Below are 21,835 nucleotides of genomic sequence, written 5' to 3'. Positions count from 1 at the left end.
GATCTTTTTTTTTTCTTTTTTCTAAGTTCCCACCTTTCAAATTTATTTCCATTTCTTCATTTGACACAGCCAAAATTGGATTTGGGTCTTGGTTCCACATCCATCTAGGGGAATCATTTGGCAAAAATAAGGGAATTAGCAAATTCTTTCCAGATAATTTATATTACATTATATGTGGCAATTCTGTCCACATTTTAAGGAAAAATTTATAAAGTGAGCAGGAAAATAAAGATTTGTACTTAACAGCAATATTGACCACATTGATTTTTTTATAGTTTAATTTTTTAATTTGTTCTAATGAGTTGTACATGACAGTAGAATGCATTTATGCATTTTGATAGATCATACATAAATGGAGTATAATTTCTCCATACATATTCCAGGATCACATGGGTCATGTAGTCATACATGTACACTAGGTCATAAAGTCTGTTTCCTTCTACTATCCTTCCTACTCCCCACCCCTTCCCCTCCCTTCATTTCTCTCTACCTAATATAAAGTGACTCTATTACTCCCTAGTGCCATCCCCTTCTTGTGAATTAGCATCTGCATATCAGAGGAAACATTTGGCCTTTGGTTTTTTGGGTTTGGCTTATTTCACTTAGCATGATATTCTCCAGCTCCATCTTGATTTTCATTTTTAATTGCTCTTCATCTTTTCGGGGAACTTTAGGGTTTGTTTTTGAGTTTTTTGGTGCGTAATATAACTTTAATGTCTTTGTAGTGCTGGCTAAGTGGCCATGAATTCTTTTAGTTTATCTTTGCCATGGAAAGTTTTTATTTCCTAATCGATTCTGAAAGATAACTTTGCTGGATATAGCAATCCTGGCTGGCAAATTTTTTTTCTTTTTTCCTTTTTATTTTCTCTTTTTAGCAATTCTTTTCTTTTAGATCTTGGAATATCTCATTGTAGGCCCTCCTTGAATTCAGGGTCTGAGTGACAAGTTGGAGGTGAGCCTTAATGGTTTGCTTCTAAATGTGAGCTAACATTTTTCTCACCATTTTTAGTATTCTTTCCTTATTTTCTGTGAGGCATTTTGATTATGATGTGACTTGGTGAAGTTCTTTTTTGATCTTCTCTGTTTGGGGTTCTGTATGATTCCTGTACATGCATGTCTATATCATTTTTATAGTTGGGAAAATTTTGCTATTATTTCACTGAAGTTTTCATTACGTTGAGCTTGTATCTCCCTGTTGTTTTCTGTCCCAGTGACTCTCAGGTTTCTTCTCTTGGTGCTCAGTATTCTTGTATATTCTGTTCATCTTCTACCCTGCCCCCTTTATTTTTTAGTTCACGTATCCTGTCTTCAACTTCTGACATTCTATTGCTATGCAATCTGATCTCTTGGTGATACTTTCAAATGAATTTTAAATTTGATTTATTATGTTTCACTTTGAGGAGTTCAGACTGGTTTATTTTCAATATCTCTATTCCCTTTTTGAAATGACCTTTACTTCCTGTATTTGCTCCCTTAATTCATTCCTTAAATCTTCTTTTAGTTCATTGAAGATTTTAATTACCAGTTTCTTCTATTCTTTCTTTGGAATTTCATGTACTTCCTTTCTTGTGGGCTTCTTTTGGGGGATTATGAATTTTGGGGAGACATTTGTTTGCCTGTTTTCTTCTGTTTTTAGAAACTTGTGAACCTGTCGAGATGGATTTGTCTTCCTCTTTTATACATGTGTCTCTTGGTGTGTAGTTTTTTTGTTCTACCAACTTCTCTCTTAGTTTTCTATGTGAGTAGATGTCTAGGAGTATGACCTGAGGTTCCCCTGTAATTGTTCATACTTGGGTCCCTAGTTGTTGATGTGGAGCTTTTCTTTCTCCTATTCTATGTACTGAAATACCGTTGAGGCTAGATTGGGGTAATTCATATGTTGAAAGATGTTCACTGTTACTTGACTGAGTTGTGACTATTGCTCAGCAGCAGGACCTCTATTCTATAAATGTGAAAGGTCCCAATGACTTTCTGGCATATCTTAAAGAAAGGGGTCGGCATTTAACATCAGAGCCACCAACAAACACCCCGAACTAGGTCTCACATTCAATAAAAGGTATCTAATTATGTCTTCCACTGTATAAATAATCACAACAACATGAATGGGTTGGAACTTACATAAACTACATAATTCTCTCAGGTAGTGGAATTACAGCTCCTGAAGGTAAAAGTCTGAAATATTTAAAAAGTGAACAAAGGAGAAATAAAAGTGAACAGAGGAGAAATAGGAGAGACATAGTAGATGATGGCTATAAAGAAGGAGGAGTATCTTTGTCTGGTTTTGGTAAAATGAAATGATAATAAAACAAAAAAAAATATTAAAAATAAAAATCAAGGGGGGAATAGAAAAAATTCTTAATGAGAAATTAAGGGATTGTTTCCTCTGAGGTAGTCAAAACTGTTGGCATTAATGGATGTTCATTGCTTGTGCAATTCTTGTTCCATACTTTGTATTTATTTTGGAGCTCTATAATCCTTTGGTCAAGGGCTGGGGGTTGTTAAGTCCTACTTCTTTTGTTTCTCATCAAGCTGTCAGCTGATGTGACCAGGAGCTGAAGCTGGGTTTAGTAGCTCTCAGTTTTCCATCTCGCAGTACAGGATGGAATAGACTGGGGCGTGCTGGCAAATGATGTTCTTCCATGGTGAGGCTGGTGCAGAGCTCCAGATTGGATTTCCAGCAGCTGGGGTTTAGTCGTGGTTGACCTTTGAACAATATTGATAGGTATCTGAGATTCAATCCATACCTCCTGTTGCTGTACAGATGCCAATCTCTGCTGGATGTCTCTGTCTCAGGTCCTCCTGAAATTTCCATTTTATAGGTTGAGGAGTCTAAACCTCCACGTATTCCACTGCCATGGATGTCAGTTACCTAGGATCAGACATGAAGTGCAGACATACCCATCTGGCTGGTTACTGGCCTTTTCTTAGTAATAAAGTGGGCTCTTTGTCTTCAGCAACTCCAACCTTAATCACTCTCAACAAAATCCTCTGTTTCAGTCATAATGGTCCAGACACTGGACCTCACAAAAAGTACATGCTGGGTCAGACTGGCAACTTCTTTACCATTTTCCAATCTCTTTCCTCTGCTTACTGCTGTGCAGCCACTTCAAAAGTGTTCATGCTGCTATGACTCTGGTTCCTGCAAGAATCTCCACCCATTGGTTCCTGCAGGACTCTCCACCCACTGATTAAGTTATTTTATTCACTTTTCACTCAACAATTCCCCCACCCTCCATGGATCAGTAAAGATCAGCCTCCCTCGCTGTTCCACAAGTTCCCCCAAGTCGATTTTATCTGCCACACTTACTCTCTCTGCCTGTGCTTCCCCTCTGCTCTGCAGTGGGCTGGAGGCTCTGCCACCACCACCAGCCAAGCCGGCATATCTCTAATGTATTATTTCTTATTTTATGTTCAATGTTCCCACTTTTCTGTGTCTCTGTGGTTATTTTACTTTCTAATGTTGAATTTCAATGAATTCCCTTAGTCACCCTCCTCACTGAAGAACAGTCTTCCCACTGCTTAAATCTGGAACTGAGGAACTGCTGGGAGTAAGTCCTTCTGCTAATCCTCCATCTTTTATCTAATGGGGGTCTTGTTTTTTCATCCGTTCTGCCAATCTATGCCATTTAATTGGAGAGTTTAGAGCATTTACATACAGTATTATTATAGAGAGATGATTTTGTTTCCTGCCATTTTGGTTTATTTCTAATGCTGCAGTCAGATGTGATTCTGCTTTAGTTAACAATTCTAATTCATTCATACTCTGGCTTTGATATTTATCTTTCTTTTCTTTCTACATGAAATATCTTATTGAGTATACTTTGTAGTGCTTAGTGATCAATGAATTTTTTTTTTTTTTTTTTTTTTTTTTTTTTTTTTTTTTTTGGTACTTGGGATTGAACTCAGGGGCACTTGACCACTCAACCACATCCCCAGTCCTTTTTTGTATTTTATTTAGACCCAGGGTCTTACTGAGTTGCTTAGTACCTTGCCAAGTTGCTAAGCCTAGCCTTGAACTCTTGACCCTCCTTCCTCAGCCTCCTAAGCCACTGGGATTACAAGCATGTACGACGCACCTGGCTGATTATACAGTTTTTAGTTTCTGATTACCATGGAAATTTTTTATTTCATCTTCCATTCTGAAGAATATAATTGCTGGATATAGCAATCTTGATTAGAACCCATTACATTTTTGTGTATTGGTATGTATTCCAATCCTTACTGACTTTTAGTGTCTAAGCTGGGAGATCAGTGCAAATTCTAGTTGACACACTTCTAAATGAACTTGCTATTATTCTTTTGTGACCTTTAGAATTCCATACTTGTTCTCTATGTTGGCCATTTTGATTATAATGTATCTTGGAGAGTATTTTTTTAACTTGTTTATTTGGGCTTCCTCTGAATCACCTTATTCCATTCCCCCAAAGAATAGACTGGATGGATGAAGAGGATGTTAAAGATATGATCATTAAGAGAAAGGAAGTTGGGATATGAAGACCAAAAAGAAAGTTGGAGTATTCAAAAGGTGAGAAGAGAGAAAGTGGAAGCAAGGTCATGCATGAAGGCACTAAAGAAAGAAGAAGTGACTTAGTAGAGGAGAGAAAAGATTATTATTATTATTCCTTTGCTATTAGAGGAAGAGTTAAGATTAGTAAGAATAATAAAATAAGGAGACATAGGGCAGAACAACATCTTCACCTCCACTGTCAAGATAACTAAAAAATAAAAAATAAGAAAATAAAACAACAACAATAAAGTAAAACCTTCCCAAACAGAGAAACAAACAAAAACACTATTACCTTTTAGAAAAACAGAACAAGGTAGTAAAATATCAATAAAAGGAAATGGAATGATAAAATAGGGAAAATATCAGAAGCATATGTGTAGATGTATACATGAACTGATCAGCCAATACAGCCAGGACGACAACTGAAAAAAATATTAATAATAAGAAAAGAAAAAAAAACTTCATTAAAAATGCTTAAATTTTCCTACTGAGTTAGCTGAAGTTGAGCATTTACATCTCCTTCGAGACTCTCTTTTGCCCCTTTCTTCTTGACTTATGTGCACCTTTGAGGAAGCCTGAGCTGGGTAACGGTGTGATCCTCCCCACTCTGCCAATTGGAGTAGATACTGGGTTCAGCTGGTGCTCAGCTTCTCTGTTTACCAGTGCAGAGCTAAGGGACTACATGCTCCTTTTACTGAGCTTTTGTCCAGACATTTTTGACTGCTGCTGTTGTTGGTTGGAAGTTGTGCCGAGATCTTGTGGAGAAGTTCCAGTTGCTGGGGATGAGTTCAAAATGGAAATTTGGACCTTCTTTAGGGGTAGGTGCTCCAGAGAGCTGAAATCCTCACACCCTAGGGCTGAGTAGATGTGGATCTCTGATCTCCTCTGGGGTTCTGGCATGTCCTGAGAGTTCTACAACATGGGGCCCAAGGCAGACCAGCCTGGTGTGTGGTACACAGCACGTTTCCTGTAGACCACTTGCCACCCAAATGTGAATTTCCAAGTCTCTGCCCTGAATGTGATCACTCTCCTCAGATCAACATTCCCTAACACTTCATGCCACAGAGGTCAAAAGGAAGTCAGCTCGCACTCTCCTGACCCCTAAGGTAATCACACCTGCCTGCACAATTTCCCTTATCTTTTCCACCAGTCATTTGCACACCATGGGACTCGGTGGAAGAGCAGGTTGCACTGTGCTCTGTACCTCTGTCTTGAACCCCCTGGCTCCACTCTTCTCTGTGAGTGTGTTGGGTTCCTGATTTGCCTGGTGAGCTTTAGATCCAGCAGTCAGCACTGACTGAGACCGCGGAAGCATTTGTTAAGGACTCTCAGGTTCTTGAGGGAACAAGAGTCAGCATAAAATCCTCCAGCTAGATCCCCCTCTGTTCTTCACTTCAGACCCAGAAACATGGAGCCCGTGTTGTGTTCCGAATCTGGATGCTGTGTTTCTCTGTTCCTTTAGGCCGCCCCTGGTTTGTGATGACACAGCACCAGTGTCCCCACCAGGTTCTGGTGTATTTCTTTATGTCCTCCCATCACTACGCAGTGTGTCTAGGCTTCTCCGAATCGCTGACAAATAATGACATGTGATAGTTTTGTAAAGACATCACCTTGTTGTGAAGCCATAATCCTGTTGTTCGAGTTCAAACCAGCAGAGTCAGTGGGCGCTGCCGCCTCCTTCCGCTACTCTGCCACCTCGCCGGTCCCTTTGCCCCTTCCTTAATTGGGTTGTTGTCTATGTTTGAATCTTTAGTGTTCTCCATGATTCTAGATATCAATCTAGATATTTTCTCCCAGTACATAGTTTATATTTTTATCCTTTTAACAGGGTGGTGTCAAGCATATGAATTCTTTTTTCTGGTCCTAGATCCTAAATATTTTCTTTCTCTCTCTTTCTCTTTCTTTGATTTTGCTAAACATTTTAGAATTTTACATTTTACGTTCAAGTTCATGATCCCTTTTATGTATCAAGTTAATGAGTAGTTAGGTTGGTATTTAGGTATGGTATGGTATTGGGGGTTTTGCTTGTTTGTTTATGGTTTTCTTTGTTTTTTGTCTGTAGCTATCCAGTTGCTTCTACAATCTTTGATGACAATACTCTCCTCATTCAGTTGAACTGCTTTGCTTCTTTGCAAAAAAAATTAATTTTACATATTTCAGTGATTTTAGTTTTGGGCTTTCTATTCTATGCATTAAACTACTTATCTGCTTTTTTAATGACTTTCTGACTAAATTCTGTAGGTTCTGTAGCTACATAGTAAGACAGAATTTGTAGAATATTTCCTTCCACATTATCCTCCTTTGTCAAGATTATTTTAGCATTCTCGACCCATGTCTTTTCATATGAATTTTAGAATAAGCTTTTTCTGTGTCTACAGAAACCTTACTGGAATTTTGATATGAGTTACATTAAACCAATAGATAGATCAATTCATGAAGAATTGTCATCTTTATTATGTTGAGTCTCCCAGTCCATGAATAAGAAATGTGTCTACATTTATTCAAGTCTTCTTTCTTTGTTTCAAATACAGATCCTGTTTGTTCCCTTAAGTGTGTACCTAAGTGCTTCTTTCCGTTCTTTTCATTCTTTCTTTTTTCCTTTTTCAGTAATTGTATTGTAATTTAAATTTAGATTTCTGCATACTCCTTCTCAATATTTAGAAATGGGATTGATTTTTATTTTTGTTGAACTTCTTCCTAAAATCTTATTAAATTTCCTTTCTTTTTGTTTTCACAGACTGAATTTTGATTCACCATACACAAATGGGGTGCAACTTTTCATTTGTTCGGTTGTGCACCATGTGATTCACACCATTCAATTCTTGGAGATTTTTGTATATCAGAGAAAACATTTGGCCTTTGGTTCTTTGGGATTGGCTTATTTCACTTAGCATAATATTCTCCAGTTCCATCCATTTACCATCAAATGCCCTAATTTAATTCTTCTTTAAGGCTGAGTAATATTCCATGGTGTATATGTACCACATTTTCTTTATCCATTCATCTGTTGAAGGATACCTAAATTGGTTCCATAGTTTAGCTATCATGAATTGAGTTGCTATAAACATTGGTGTGGCTGTCTCACTGTGGTATGCTGATTTTAATTCCTTGGGTATAAACAGAGGAGTGATAGTACTTTTCTTTCAGCATGTGGAGAACTGTTGTGCCCCTTCCTTCAGCCTCCATGGGTTCAAAAGAGAAGTGCCCTGTGATTTGAATTGGCTCCCTGTGAATAATGTATTGTTTCCCTCAGACAGTAATTAAGTAATTAAGGTTTTTTCTTTGTTTCTAGTTTCAGAAGTTTAATTATGAGGTGGTTTACTGTGAATTTTTTAAAATTTACCCTATTTGGAGTTGACTAAATTTCTTTATCTCTGTCTTTTATGTCTTTTGCCAAATTCTGGAAGTTTGCAGCCATTATAGTTTGAATATCTTTCCACTCTATATTCTTTCTCCTCTTCTTCTCAAACATTTTGTTGTGAATATCAGGGTTTTTTTTTGTTGTGAATATTAGGGTTTTTATTGTTCCACAAGCTCCCAAGTTCTGTCGTTCAGAATGAGGATGTTCTGTTGGTCTGTCCACAAGTTAACTGTCTCTCTCCTTTTCCACTTCTGTTTTGCTGTTGAGTTCACCCAGTGAAGCTTTTATTTTAGTTACTGAATTTTTCATATATCTAAGTACCATTTAGTTATTTTTATGACTTTTTTTCCCTTTGGAATTTTTAGTCGATTTTTTGTGTTTCAAAATAATTCACAATTATTTTATCATGGCTACTTTAAAAATGCACCTGGGATTATACCAGCGTATATAGCAGTGTATTCGTCTTGGTTTTCATATCTGTTGATTATCTTTCTCTTTTAAATTGTAGTTTCTTGGTTCTTAAGTGACTTGAGATTGTCCCTTGGATACCTGGTTCTTAAGCCAGGAGGCCCTGAATCCTTCCTAAATCTCCTATTTATCAGAAATCCACCCTGTTCAGTTTCTCGTGTGGATGGTGGCCTTTGTGTGGACAGACATTTCCATGACATTTTAGCTGTGAAAGTCCATAAAAATGTGATGTAATGTGTACCCTTCAACCTTTTGGCGTTGCTTCTCGATCTCTGCTGGTGCTGCTTGGGAGAGCAGCAGTACTTGCCTGGATCACTGGGTGTCTTGGTGTCACCTTCTGCAGTGGGAGGCTGGTGAAAGTCACTGCCCCTGGCCCTTTGTATGACATTAGGTTGAGGGAAGGAAGACACCAGGGCTCATTGGTGCTGCCTGGACTGTCCCACCAGAGTCCTTCTGTTTCTGCTGAGAGCAGATCAGACTGCCCACCAGGACCAGGGGTTGGGTCACCTACCTGGGCTTCGAAGATGTGGCTGCAGAATGGTTAAACAACCTGCTTCTGTGGAGGAGAGCTTGGGACTTCCCACCCCTCTCTAGGACTTTCCCTTTCCTCCTCTTTGTGCCCCAAAGAACAGCAGTTCCTGGTTTTCTCTTCTGTCTGTAGGCAGGTCTGGATTGCAGGCCTCTGGGGTACCCTGTCTAGCAAATATGGGAGATAAAAAGAAAACCGATCACACTATCTTTTCTCCAGATTGAGGGCTCTACCCAGTCTGATATCTACCTCCAGCTTTGAAGTCTTTCTGTCACTTTCCTTTAATTACTTTCAGAGTATGCAATTAAATGGAGGATGGAGGATCAGGGAAATGGGACTCTATGTCATCAATCTGTCTTTTCTTAGTTTTTATTTTAAGTATTTATAGTCATGTGTTATTTTATTTTGTATTTCCCTGAAAGTAGAGACAGCTTAAGCTAGGAAGAATAGACCTACAAGATTCGCCCACACTGTGAGTATGCATGGAGACCCTGAATCCCTTCTGTCAGACTGCTTTGGAACATGGAAAATGTCTTGGTTGCAGTTCCTCAATTGCTTTGGAAATTATATCCGGTGGATATTGACACATAATATTGAAAAGACTTATTTTACATTGGAATTCGAAAAGCAGAAATAAATCTGAATTTCTAGTATCTCGAACTTCGGAGCAAATAAATATTTTCAGCTGCATATAGACCAGGTGTGAAGGACCATTGACTTTGATGTCTTTTCAAGGTTGGAGATTAGCATTGATGAAGACAAATGCCCTGTTAAGGTTGAGATGAAAGCTGTGACGTATTCTGCAAACACACCAAACCAAAACAAAACGAACATGGGATCTGAAACTCAATTTGTCTAAGAAATTATGCATATTAAGCCTTAAACATCTTTAACTGCCTAATCTACAGGTACCGGACTTCAACGTCTGGAGGTCAGGTATAGTCTTACTCTCCTCGCTCAAGAAATACACAGGAAAAGTACATGAGGAGACATGAAAAGTGAAGAAGTCACACATGAACAAGGGAGACCATTGAACTCCACGGAAAATGCAGGCACAATCCTGGGATGTTCCCTAGTTTATGTACTTCAACTGTACAGACTTTTAGATATTGATCCTGTGGTACAGGCAAAGAAAATGCATAGGGGTTCAATGCATCCATATTGAAAAACCACTTACAGAGCTAAGAGACAACCTGCAGAATTGAATCGGAGAAAATATTTGCAAACTCTTTATCAGACAAGAACGTAATATTCAGAATTTTTAAGAAACTCACATCAATAGCAAAAACAAAACAAAACAATAAATAATCCAACGAGAAATGGGCTGAAGATGTCTGAGTAGGCAGTTCTCAAAAGAAAATATAGAAATGGTCAACATTCATAAAAAAAAAATATTCAACATCACTCACCATCAGGGAAATGTAAATCAAGACCACAGTACCTCACTCCAATTAGAATGTCTATTAATAAAAGACTCAGAAATAGCAAATACTGGCATGGACGCTCAGGAAGGAGAACTCATATGCTTTGGGTGGAAATGTAAATTAGGACAGACATTATAGAAACTAGTATAGAGCTTCCTCAAAAAATTGAAAAAAGATGCAGGCATGGTGGTCCATACCTGTCATCCCAGTGGCTCAGGAGGCTGAGGCAGGAGGATCTCAAGTTCAAAGCCAGCCTCAGCAAAAGTGAGGGGCTAAGCAACTCAGTGAGACCCTGTCTCTAAATAAAATACAAAATAGGGCTGAGAATGTGGCTCAGTGGCCAAATGCCCCAGAGTTTAATCCCTGTTAACCCCCCAAAAAATTGAGTAAGGAGTTAGCATAAGATCCAACAACCGTACCATGGACTATAAAGCAAATGGTATGTCAAGGAGCAACCTGCAGTTCCATGTTGATTACAGCACTATTCGCAATAGCCTGGGAATGGAACCAACCTAAAGGCCCACCCCTGGGTAAATGTGGTAGCTATATGTACCGTGAATACTGTTCAGCCATACAAAGAATGAAACCCCGTCATTTGCAACAGTGTGGATGGAACTGTAGGACATAATGTTAAGTGAAATAAGCCAGGCACAGACAGACAAAACCACATGGCTTCACTCATATATGGAATCTGAAAAAAAATCCATCTCAAGAAGTGGAGAAGGGAATAGTAGCTACTGGAGGGCTGAAAGATAGCTGGGACTGGGGATGTGGAGGAGGTGGCCCAAGGCACAATGTGGCAGGTGATAGGAGAAATAATTCTGGTGTTCTGTTGTGTCGAGAGAGACTCTAGTTGACAAGGATGAATTGCAAATTTCAAAATCGCTAGGAGAGTGGATTCTGAGCGTACTCACCCTAAATAAATGATAAAAGTTTGAGATGAGGGTTATGCCAGTTATTCTAAGTTGTTCCTTACCATCACATCAAACCATCCCTTATTACATATCAATTAAAATAATGAGAATAATAAACAAAAATGATGTTTATGGCATTCCTATGGTGTGACCACCCGCAGAGAAACTGCATTCTGGGGAAAATAAATAAGATAATAATAAATAAATGTATAATGCAATGTGAGATAGTGAAATTTCAGGAAAAAGAATAAGGATTGTAAAAAGCTATGAAGAGTCATGTTGTAGACAGGTTTTCGGGGAATACCTGCCTACAGAAATGATCATTTTAACAGAGACCTGGAAAGAGGAAGGAGTCAGTCATGTTAAGATCTGCAGGAAAGTTGTTTTATGCAAAGGCTATATAAGGGATAAAATGTAGAGAATGGACACATCCTTGGCTCATTCAGAAAAGCAGGATGATCTGTTTGTCTGCAGGGCAGAGGGGTTGGGAGTTTGTGCTGTGTGGAAGGACAAGAAAGGTCACTGAGTGGATTTTCAATGGCAGTTGAAACGTTGATAGATATTGTTGATTTATATTTTATTCTAACCATTATTAGAAGCTCTTAGGGTATTGCAAAAGGAAACCCAGTAGACTCTCTGTCTCTAGTTTTAAAAAGCACTCTGCTGGCCCTGAATAAATAATACAGCAGGAGGGCAGGAACAAGGCCTGAGAAATAGGAGGCCAAGTGCAGCTCAGTAGAAAGTCACGTGTTGCTCAGACCAAGATGGCCGTGGTGAAGGTGGGAGGGGAGAGGAGCCTCAATGTCTCTGGAGGTCAGTCTGCCAGAACTGGCTGATAAATTGCACGTGCCTCATGGAGGAGAGAGATGACTCAGAGATGATGCCCGATGTCTGATTTGAGTGCCTTAATGATTATCACCCACCAAGATTAACTGAAATGGGAAAGATCGAAGGATCCTGTTTGGTCATTAATTTGAAGACGTCCTTTGGGCATCCAAATGGAATTGTTTTTTAAAAAATCCTTTGAAACATTAAAATCTGGCATTCTGGGTTGAAGTTAAGGCTGGAGATGTAGATTTTGGCATCCTTGTCTCTTAGGTAGCTATACCGAAGGAGGAAGTCAGTGGAGAGGGTAAAGTGACTGTGGAACTGAGTCTTGGGCAGTGGTGTCTTTAGAGGTCAGGAAGGAAAGAAAGAGTTAGGGAAAAGTTGGAAGAAATATGTATACCAGATAATTTCTTCCATAGGCTAAGAACAGAAGAAGGGTTGATAGGTAGAGAAGATGCAGATCGGTTCCCTTTGGAGGAACAATTTGGAGGGCTCCACTGGAATTGACCATAGTTAACACTGTCCAAAGGCTGATTAGCGATGGAGATTCTGTCTGGAGTCAACCAGATGCCACTCATCTAACTACCAAGCACTGTCGGAAGCACCTTGGTTCAAGTCAGGAGCAGTCAGATTCTCAAACGATACCAGGTGGGCGTGGAGTGAGAACAGGTGAGACTCTCACAATAACTTAAGTAGCACAAAAAAAGTTGTTAATCACAACTAATTATAAAAGACAGAGCAGGGGTGTCCCAGAATACAATTCAGGTAGTCCTTGTTGCAGTTTTTAGTTTAAAAATGCATGCACGTTCTGAGAAAACTCAAATTATACTGAAAGCAATAAAGTTCACCCATTCAAATTTCATTTGTTCAATGAAGAATTATTATTGAGTGTTTTTTCTATATGCCAGGCCCTGTTTTAGGGTTAGGCGCTAGAGACAGCAATGCAGAAGGTAGCTGGCAGAGAATGGATACTTAGTCAGTTGAAATCATGAAAATGTTCTGTTCATGGTTCTTGAAGGCTATGGCAAACCTAATTTGTAGATCCAGAGAGTTCTGTTTGGTTCACTGAACTTGGCTTGTTTCTCCCCCAAAAGCTTCCTGGTTTATACTCTTGTAGTTAAAATCCTGACTTACCATTAGAAAAGTGAGCGTGGGGTTGTGCAGAGGCAGATTCACAGTAACCAAATGCCTGAGACTGAGGTATAGAGTACAGCTGCAAATATAGTAGTTGGTCATAAGAGGTGTGACTTCGGAGAATGTTTAATGGTGTCCCACATGTTGTCTGCTGGCTCTCGGGCTCTCTTTCCTAGGCCAAATTGTGATCTAAAAGTCACAAGGTGGGCAAGGGATTAACAGTGGGAGCTATAAGATTTCAATTTCACATAAGTGTATAATGCTTGCATCTGCAAACTATAGGGATGCTCTTCCCACTGAGACTGACCTTATTAATTCCTGGAAGCAGAGTGGCAATTTCCCCTCCTGGACAGTTCTTCAGACAGGGACAGACAATCCATGCATTTATAATTGCTTCTCATTTGCATTTCTTCCTACTCTACATTCTGTTAGACATACTCTTAGGGATATTAAAAATTCCATCAGGTTGCAATCGAGCCCTGTTGGCATCGTATGGAGTTACATATTTCTCCTTTGATCTTCAGTGGGCTGATTTTGCAGTTTATGGTTTAACCCTGAGAGTCAATCTACTTGCTTCATTTGCAACTTCTCAGGAACACCTTCATGGGGGCCTAAAATTAATGAAAGCAGTCATCAATAATAAGATTATGGATGTCATCCTATTTCATAATTGTGATGTGTTTTTGCTTTTAACTTTACAAAAATAGTGAAATAATCCCTCATATCCTGAGTGCTACTTGCTAAGAGATGAGGAGTCCACAGAAAGAATACACAGTCTGTCAAGAGTTGGGTTGTTACGTCAGGCTATTGCCGTTCTCAGATTCCATATACTCACATCCTCACAACTATGCATGCGTGAATTTATTGCTACATCACTTATCTTTATGTATATTATAAACTTTAACACCTCCCATTCCGATCAAATAAAGTGATTTTGTTCCAGCCTCTCCACATCGATTGCTCCTTTCTCCAGTGGTGGAACATGAACTGCCCACTGGCAAAAATAAACTTTCCTCCTTACTTGACTAGAATCACATAAAGTAGCCTTAGAACTGCTAATTCATTCAGAGGGAGAAATGTCTGCAAATCAGAGTTCACTGCTTCCTTGAATTCTTTTGGCTTTTAACATAAGGGTGTGTGATTCAAATGTCGCTCAGAATTTACTTATGCTAGTTCCTTTTTGTGACCTTCAGGATGGTTTTGTTATTGATTTAAAGGAGTGCACATTTGGCCAATCTTGGAAATTTTAACGGTAAAATAAATAGTGATGGTAACGAAATACACAATCAAATCATTATCCATAAGTCCAGAATAATACAAATGAGTGAGTTTGTGGACTAGGCCTCTGCCTTGCAGTAGGATGTAGATCAGTGGGTACAGAAGTCATGGTGGAATTAAAATGTCACTATTTGGTAAACACTGTGTCAAGGTCATTTCAGGCAGACCCCATCAACTGTTACTGAAACTGCAGAGCAAAAGTTGGATCATGAGCAGAATATGTCCCTCAAAAGATACACAATAAATTCCAAAAGGAAAAACTGTAGTTTCCTAGTGTAGAAATTTGGCAGATTCCATCTTAACTAAATGGTTAATGTTAAAAAAAAATCTCAATTAATGATCTGGTCTCTCAGGTCCCTGATACAATGCTCTGAGACACAGTATCTCTGACATATTGTTACCAAAAAAACAAACAAACAAACAGCATAGCCTTAATCTGATCATAAGGGACAACCAACAAACCCAAAGTGACGGACAGTCTATTTCTAAAGGATGTTCTATGTTGTTCAAAAGCAGAGGTCATAAACGTTAAAGGAATCCTGAAGAACTAACTATTCTAGGTTAAAATAAACTAAAAAAAAAATTATTATGGCCAAATGCACTGGAAGACTTTGGGAGATCCTAGACAGGAAAATGTTTTTATTTTCTTGTAAAAAAAAAAAAAAAAAAAAAAAGACACTAGTGAGATAACTGAGAAGATTTGAATTGGAAATTTGATTCAAAGAATGACCATAGATTAGCTACCAGGGATGTTTGCATGTTGATTTCCTAATTTAATAATTGTGTTGTGGTCATATGAGAAATACGCACTGAGAGATTTATGTGCATCATGTCTCCAATTTACTCTTCAGAGAAAAGTAGAGAGAAAATATATGGATTATGCTAATACACGGCTATTGGTATTTGGAGACTCTGGGTGAAAAGTACAGCAGAGTTATTGGTAGGATATGACCGCAGTTTGTAAAAACATTATATTTTCTATAATCATGAAATTATTTCAAATTAAAAAGTTAATAATATTCTGAAAAAAAGCAATTGTGACCATATTTTTTCTCTAGTCTAATATTCACATTTTTCTTGTAGTCTAATATTTTTCTATGAGAATAAGAAAGATCCTACTGAGATTCCCTGCAGATGATTTATGGTGTCACAACTTGAGGATGCACTGTTTTGTTTAATGGTTCTTTAGTGACTTTTTGGCACTGCTGGGGATTGAACCCAGGGCCTCACGCACACCAGAGGAATGTTCTACCCCTGAGCCACTTCCCCAGCCCTCATTTTGTTTATTTTTTAGACAAGGTCTTAATAAATATTTGTTGAAGGAATGAACAAAAGAAAGATTTAAATATAAGGAAAGAAGAAAGGGAAGGAGTAAGGAGAGGAAATAAAAGAGGAAATGAGGGAGGTTGAGAAGTATGGAAAAAAATCACTGTTCACTGAACAGCCATTGCTAATTTAGCCTGGAGGGAGCACATGAGACACACCATTTAATCATCTGTATATGCATGTGTATAATTTAATGATATGTATACATATGTGTAGGGATATATATATATATGTATATATATATAATTAACTTACATATTTATATATGTAATATATGAATATACTACTTATGTGTGCATGTGTGTGTGTAAAATTCATTTCACACTGAAAATATTTTTGTGACTCTGAGAAAAAATCGAAAGTAGTCATTTTATGGGGAGCCCTTCTTTTTAAAAAATTATTTCCTGTCTAGGTATGAAAATGACTTCCAATAGCAGTATGTGAGGTCTCTTAGCACTTGCTGGATTTCAGCTTTGCCTGAGTTGGTGGTCCACAACAGAATATTTTATAAATGCTTTTTTTTTTTTTTTCACTTTTCAAGTTTGACAACTCACCCCCTACAAATTTGTGACGAGCACTTTTTTAATTTCATTTTGCTCTCAGTCTTCCTGACTAGGTTGTGGATGCAGAAATCCGTCCTCTGTGAAGGGTCGTGTCAGTATTTAATGATAGTTTTTACTCCCTATTCATCATGATTTTGAAAATGCAGTTCTGAGTCTCCTGCTTCCTCTCTGTCATTCAAGTGAAAAGCCTAGATGTGCTTTTTCCTAGGACTAATGTTCTTGTGTAGGGTGGTTCCTGGGCTCAGTACTACTAAAGCCTTCATGATGTCGAAATGAAAAATTGACTCAATTCCTTCTCAACTAAAGCTTTCTTCCTTCTAGACATCACTTCGGCTTCTGAAAACTGCTACTAATGTCTCAATGTGCTTATATGAGGATCTAAACACAGAGCTGATTGCTGAAGCATCTACTTGGTGTCAATCATGACATAGAGGGTTATTTTTTTTAAATGTAGCCTCCTCTTTGTCGGAATTTTTATTTTCTTGAAATTTAGTGCAATAGTGTAAAACTTTTTTTATAGCTGATACATAATGTATGATTACCCATAAATCTGAAACCTGTCTGGCATTGGACATGTATAAGCACCATGGTATAATAAATTTATTACAATGACTGACTTTAATAGCCCCTGCAGTCTAAGTTCAAAGCTTGAGAGCTTTTGGAATGTTTAAAAACTTTTCAAGTTCTAGCTATTTCATTACCCTCACCTGTTGAAATGGAGATCAACTAATTGAAAAGCCAGTTCTTCTAAAATTGTTTGGTTTCACCAAATCTACATCCATCACTGGCAATTGAAAACCCACTGATACTATCTGATCACAAAATTCCAAATTCTTGTCATATTTAAAAAGAAAAAAATATAAATAAACTAGGTCCATTTAGTTCTCAGGAAATACTAAGAAGAGAATTCAGTTAAATATTCTTTGTGGTTATTACTGTAGTACACATTAGGTGGATTTTCCTCTGTAGTTATCTAGTCATTTCTCTTTCCCAGTATGGCTGGTATCCTGGAACCTCTGAGAAAAAGACAAGCTTAAGATCAAAGCTTAAATTGCCAGACCATTGCCACCCTCTACCTAGGGCTATTGATGCAAAATTAATACAAGGTAAACCTCCAATCTTTGCTGGGATGCCCGGGAGGAAGGAGCTGCCTCTTCCTGCCATGGAGACTTGAAGATGAAGCTTGGAGGGCCTAGAGCTCACCCTGCAAACAGGTGCTACAGAAGAACAGCCAAAGCATTGGTCTTGATGGCATGATTTGATATCCTGGATCCACCTGTACCCGAAGACTTCCTATTCTTAGAGTTTTCTTAGGTGATGAAATAAATACCATTTGTACTTTGTCAATTTGAAGTGGGTTTTAAGTCTCTTGCATCAAAACTCTCATGAATAATGGACTTCACAATTTTATTTTAAAAAAATAGGTTGATCAACTCAGGAGGCCTCTTCAAAGTACCTCAGAAGTATCTTGGAAGCAAAGGGGAAACCTTACTCATTATGTCTGGGGAAACACTGGTCACATGTTTTGAAAAGATTCCTTTAGGAATTTGGGGGGACATTCCATACTTGGAGTGGAAGGACCTGAATTTAATCCCTTGATCCAGTATTTACTGTGTAAGATATTGGGCAAGTCAAAACTTTTCTCAGGATATTTGTTATGAAATGAAAATGATTATCTTTCTTAGTTACTTTATAGGGCTACTCCAAGAACCAAAGTGATAACGAATATGTAGAAGCTTTTAATACTGTAGAGCACCTAAAATAATTAACGACAATGAAGAATAATTTCCCACTGATAGCAAGTAGTTTATTTCTATGTTGTACCTATTTTTTTTCCACTAGGTAATCTGTCCAGGTTTATCATGTTTTCAAAATTATTTAGAATCAGAAAAATCAGAACACAATGTATAATGCTGAAAATGAGTGGCAGCTTATCCTAGGGCACCGAAAAATATTTTCATTTGCGCATTTCATTTGCGCAGGTCCTTCCCAGGCTGGTCCCTTGGAGGGACTTAAAGGTTAATAGGAAGAGAGTTTCTCTTCTAGAGAACATAGTAAGGTTATGAAACAAAATTAAATTCTGATTTTTTTTTTATTTTCGGAAATTTAATGTACAGCTCAGCCATTGACTCTCATAATTCTCTTTAAGCATAAAACGAACCCAAACAGACCGAGCCATAATGTGATGAAAATCAAATACACAGTCATGTCCAAATATTAGGACTTAAGTACAGAGTGGTCAGAAGCCTCGGAGGGAGAGGAACAGAATGGAAGCTGTGCTGGATCACATAGGTGTGAGGAAAGTTTCAGAAGTAAGCAAAAATAATCAGTAAATAAATATTTTTTTAAATAAATACAATGATAATAAGATAAGTTTCAGAAGTCATCAAGGTGCTGGCAAAATTGAAGATTGCAAACATAACCCCTGAATCCGAATCTCTTGTGGGAGTCCATACTCAGAGGAAGCTGCTGCTCCTGTTCCCCTGGAGGCCAGGGTTGAGAATCACGGTTTACACAGCACTGCAGGAAAGTGGGGAAAAAAAGATGCAGTCACAGTCACAGCACAGAGACTTAAGCAGCCATGACAATGGCCCTAAGGCAAGACGCTGCCTGGGGTTCCTCCACCTCCACCCCACGCACCCTCAGAAACTGCTAGCATGGAAGCCTCCCCTCTCCGCCTCCCTCCGTGGAGACCCAGGGGGACACCACAGCAAGGAGCAAGACAGTGCCGACCCCGCTGCCTGAGACCCTTGCGCACAGTGCAGATTCCACAGCCCCACCACGGGCCTGGCACGGCGGCCTCAAAAGTCCAGTCACTTGCAGGCTGATTCTGATTGGCGCTCTTGGCCGGCCAGACTCCGAGGAATCTGGCACTAAGCATGGCCGTGGCCTTTTCAGCTTGCACATGGATACTGAAGGTCAGAGAAAGCTACAAAGACCAGGTGTGTACTAATAACCCTGTCTACAGAGGGTGACCCTCACTCGCCCACCGCCAGACTCCTCTCCCTGAGTCCACACCCCTATCCCAGCTGGCCGTGGACAGCTCCAGGTGGCTGATTGGTGTCACTGACTTATCATGGACAGAGACCCGTGCTTGTCCCCCTGCCCTGGACGCTGCCTCACCACATCACTGTGGCAGTGGCTCCTGTGTGATTGCTAAAGTCAGGACCCTGGAGCTGCCGTTGGGCTGCCACTCATCTCCAGGGGTGTCCTGCCCCCTCACGGCAGGTCCTCTCGCCTGCACGGGTCCTTGCGTCTTCACGGGCATCTGTTCAGTGACGTGGAATCCGCTTACCACAGCTGCTGCTCCTCCACGGTCAGGCTAATGGAAGGCGCTCTTCTCTTCCGTTCCTCCTGCACGGACGTCTGAGGGTCCTCAGCCACACCCAGCAGTCACTTCACAGTGGCAACTGGGTCTTTGCTCACCTAAACTAAAACCTAAACTATGCCCCACTTCCTCTACGGTGGCCCCAGGTTGTGTCTTTGGTCCTGTCTTAATTAGGCAAAGCCCCTTTCTTTCCCTAAAATACGCCCACTGGGTGGTGAATTATGTGGGTGCTCTGTGGAAAGGTCTTCAGCGGGCGCCTGTTGAAGTCCTACCCCAAAGCTCACATTCGCCGGGCGGTGGTGCGCTGGGTGTAGTCTGGCCATCCCAAAGCCTCAGCCCCTCCCCTGAGTGGCATCTGTCCCTCCTCGGCCTCTGGTCACACCTGCTGCCTCTGTGTCGGCCTCAACCTTTAGGACAGTAGCTCTTCTTCCCCTGACATGCTCTGCTTCCAGAGTCACCCTGGCCAATTCCATCCTCTTCCCGAAGTCTCATTTTTAACCTTAGACAAATGCATCTGATGGCTCAATTTAAATCAGGCCCCCAGCGATTAGCTGTCACTGTCCTGTATTTACTGCTATTTGTAATGCTTCACCTGCCACTTGATATTCTGTTCCTTCATTTATGTGTTTATTAGTTGGATTCTCCATTATAACATCATCTCATGAAAGCAGAGAATTTCTCCCTCTTGGTTGCATTTATACTCCCAGCAGCTAGAAAGGAACCCTGAACTGAGGGGGTCCTTCAGAAATGTCTGTTGACTGACTGATGAATAAATAATCCCATTGGGAAAGTCTCTCTTCGCTCAGTATTACTTCTAAAGTCAGGTAAATCCTGCTTTTCCAGCAGATTCGCCACTGGAAAGCTTCAAAACAAGGTTTTTAAGAAAAAGTCAAATTCAGATCTTTTCATTCTCTCTTCCTCTTGTTTTGGTTTTGCCCAAATACTGTCTAACCATCCTGCAAGTATTTTCTCAGTTTGGGTGGAGGCTGGAAAGTTTCAAATCTGTCTTAAATTTGGTGCTGGTTCCATCCCCGTCTGTCTTCGGGTTGGATGCCGAGCCACGTCGTGACGTGGGGTGCACCTCAGAAGAACTTCGGGCTTGGATGTTGAGAAGCGAGTCTGCAAAGCATCTTGGAGGCCACGCAGGCATCTGCCACTCGGGGTGCCAGGGAACGGGGCAGAGAGATTCTGCTAGCTTGTCTGGACTCCCCGGAGAGTAGGGCTCTGGCCTTACTCTGCAGCAGGTCCAGGACCAGGGAGACTCCTCTTAGCTCTGGCGGAGTCTCAGAGAACAGCATTTAAGCACACAATTTCTCTCCTTCATCCTTTGCCCTGTCACACCCAAGACAGAAGGTGTCATAGAGGGTGCAGGGTAACATCTTTTCCACCGCAGACCCCAAGGATGCTCGGGAAGCAGAATTCAGTGGGGCAGAGAAGGGACCCGGGCTTTCCTATCAACTCCTCCCACTTTTGAGTTGCGTCCTCTCCATCTGTACCACCTTTTCAAACAATGGATGTCACGTGAGTGCCTACCTCCTCAAGGTGTCGGCACTCAGGCGCAAGTCAATTCGCAGGCAGCGCCTAGCACGTTCGGTAAGGATGCAATAAGGACGGCGGCTGTTTGTATTACTGGGGCGTCTTTTCTGCGATTAAAGCTTTTGCACCCGTGCCTGCCCTGGGTGCTTCCTGCAAGGCTTCTCAGGCAGCAGCAGGATGGAAGGGAGCCAGAGGCAGGGGTCTCCCTCCACAGGATGCCCCGGGGCAGCCCCTCACCTGGCTGTAGACAGAACAGAGTGGCAGAGAGAGCTGACGGCTGTCATGGGCGAGGAGAGGACTGAACACAGCCTGTGGTTTCAGGAGCAAGATCAGAGACGCATGAGTTCTCTCACACCGTAGTCCAAGAACAGAACAGATAGACCTTGATGGTTTTTATCTTTCCTTGAGAGGGGAAAAACAAAGACCCCCTTGGAATTGTTTTTCCATTTTCCGCTTATTGAAATGGAGCAGCTCTTGATGGGTATGGACTTGGGGATGCCTTTGCCCCCCCATGTCTTCCTGAAGTCACCAAACCAGTACTTCTTGAATACTGACTGTGCTTTTTCTTCTTTCCGGCGAGATCATGCAGACCCATTCTGCTTCTGTCTGACCATGTGGTTTTCCTAAGCCATCTCGTGT

At 40.2% G+C, this 21,835-nt stretch overlaps 1 pseudogene; it reads left to right on the top strand.

The window, feature by feature from the left end:
- Positions 1–19,658, top strand: part of LOC124970980 (40S ribosomal protein S3a-like) — an 84,221-nt pseudogene extending 64,563 nt beyond the window's left edge.
- The last annotated feature ends 2,177 nt before the right edge of the window (positions 19,659–21,835 follow it).

Source organism: Sciurus carolinensis, chromosome 19 (genome assembly GCF_902686445.1).
Source record: "Sciurus carolinensis chromosome 19, mSciCar1.2, whole genome shotgun sequence".
Taxonomy (NCBI): Eukaryota; Metazoa; Chordata; class Mammalia; order Rodentia; family Sciuridae; genus Sciurus; species Sciurus carolinensis.
This window is presented reverse-complemented; position numbering and strand designations above follow the sequence as displayed.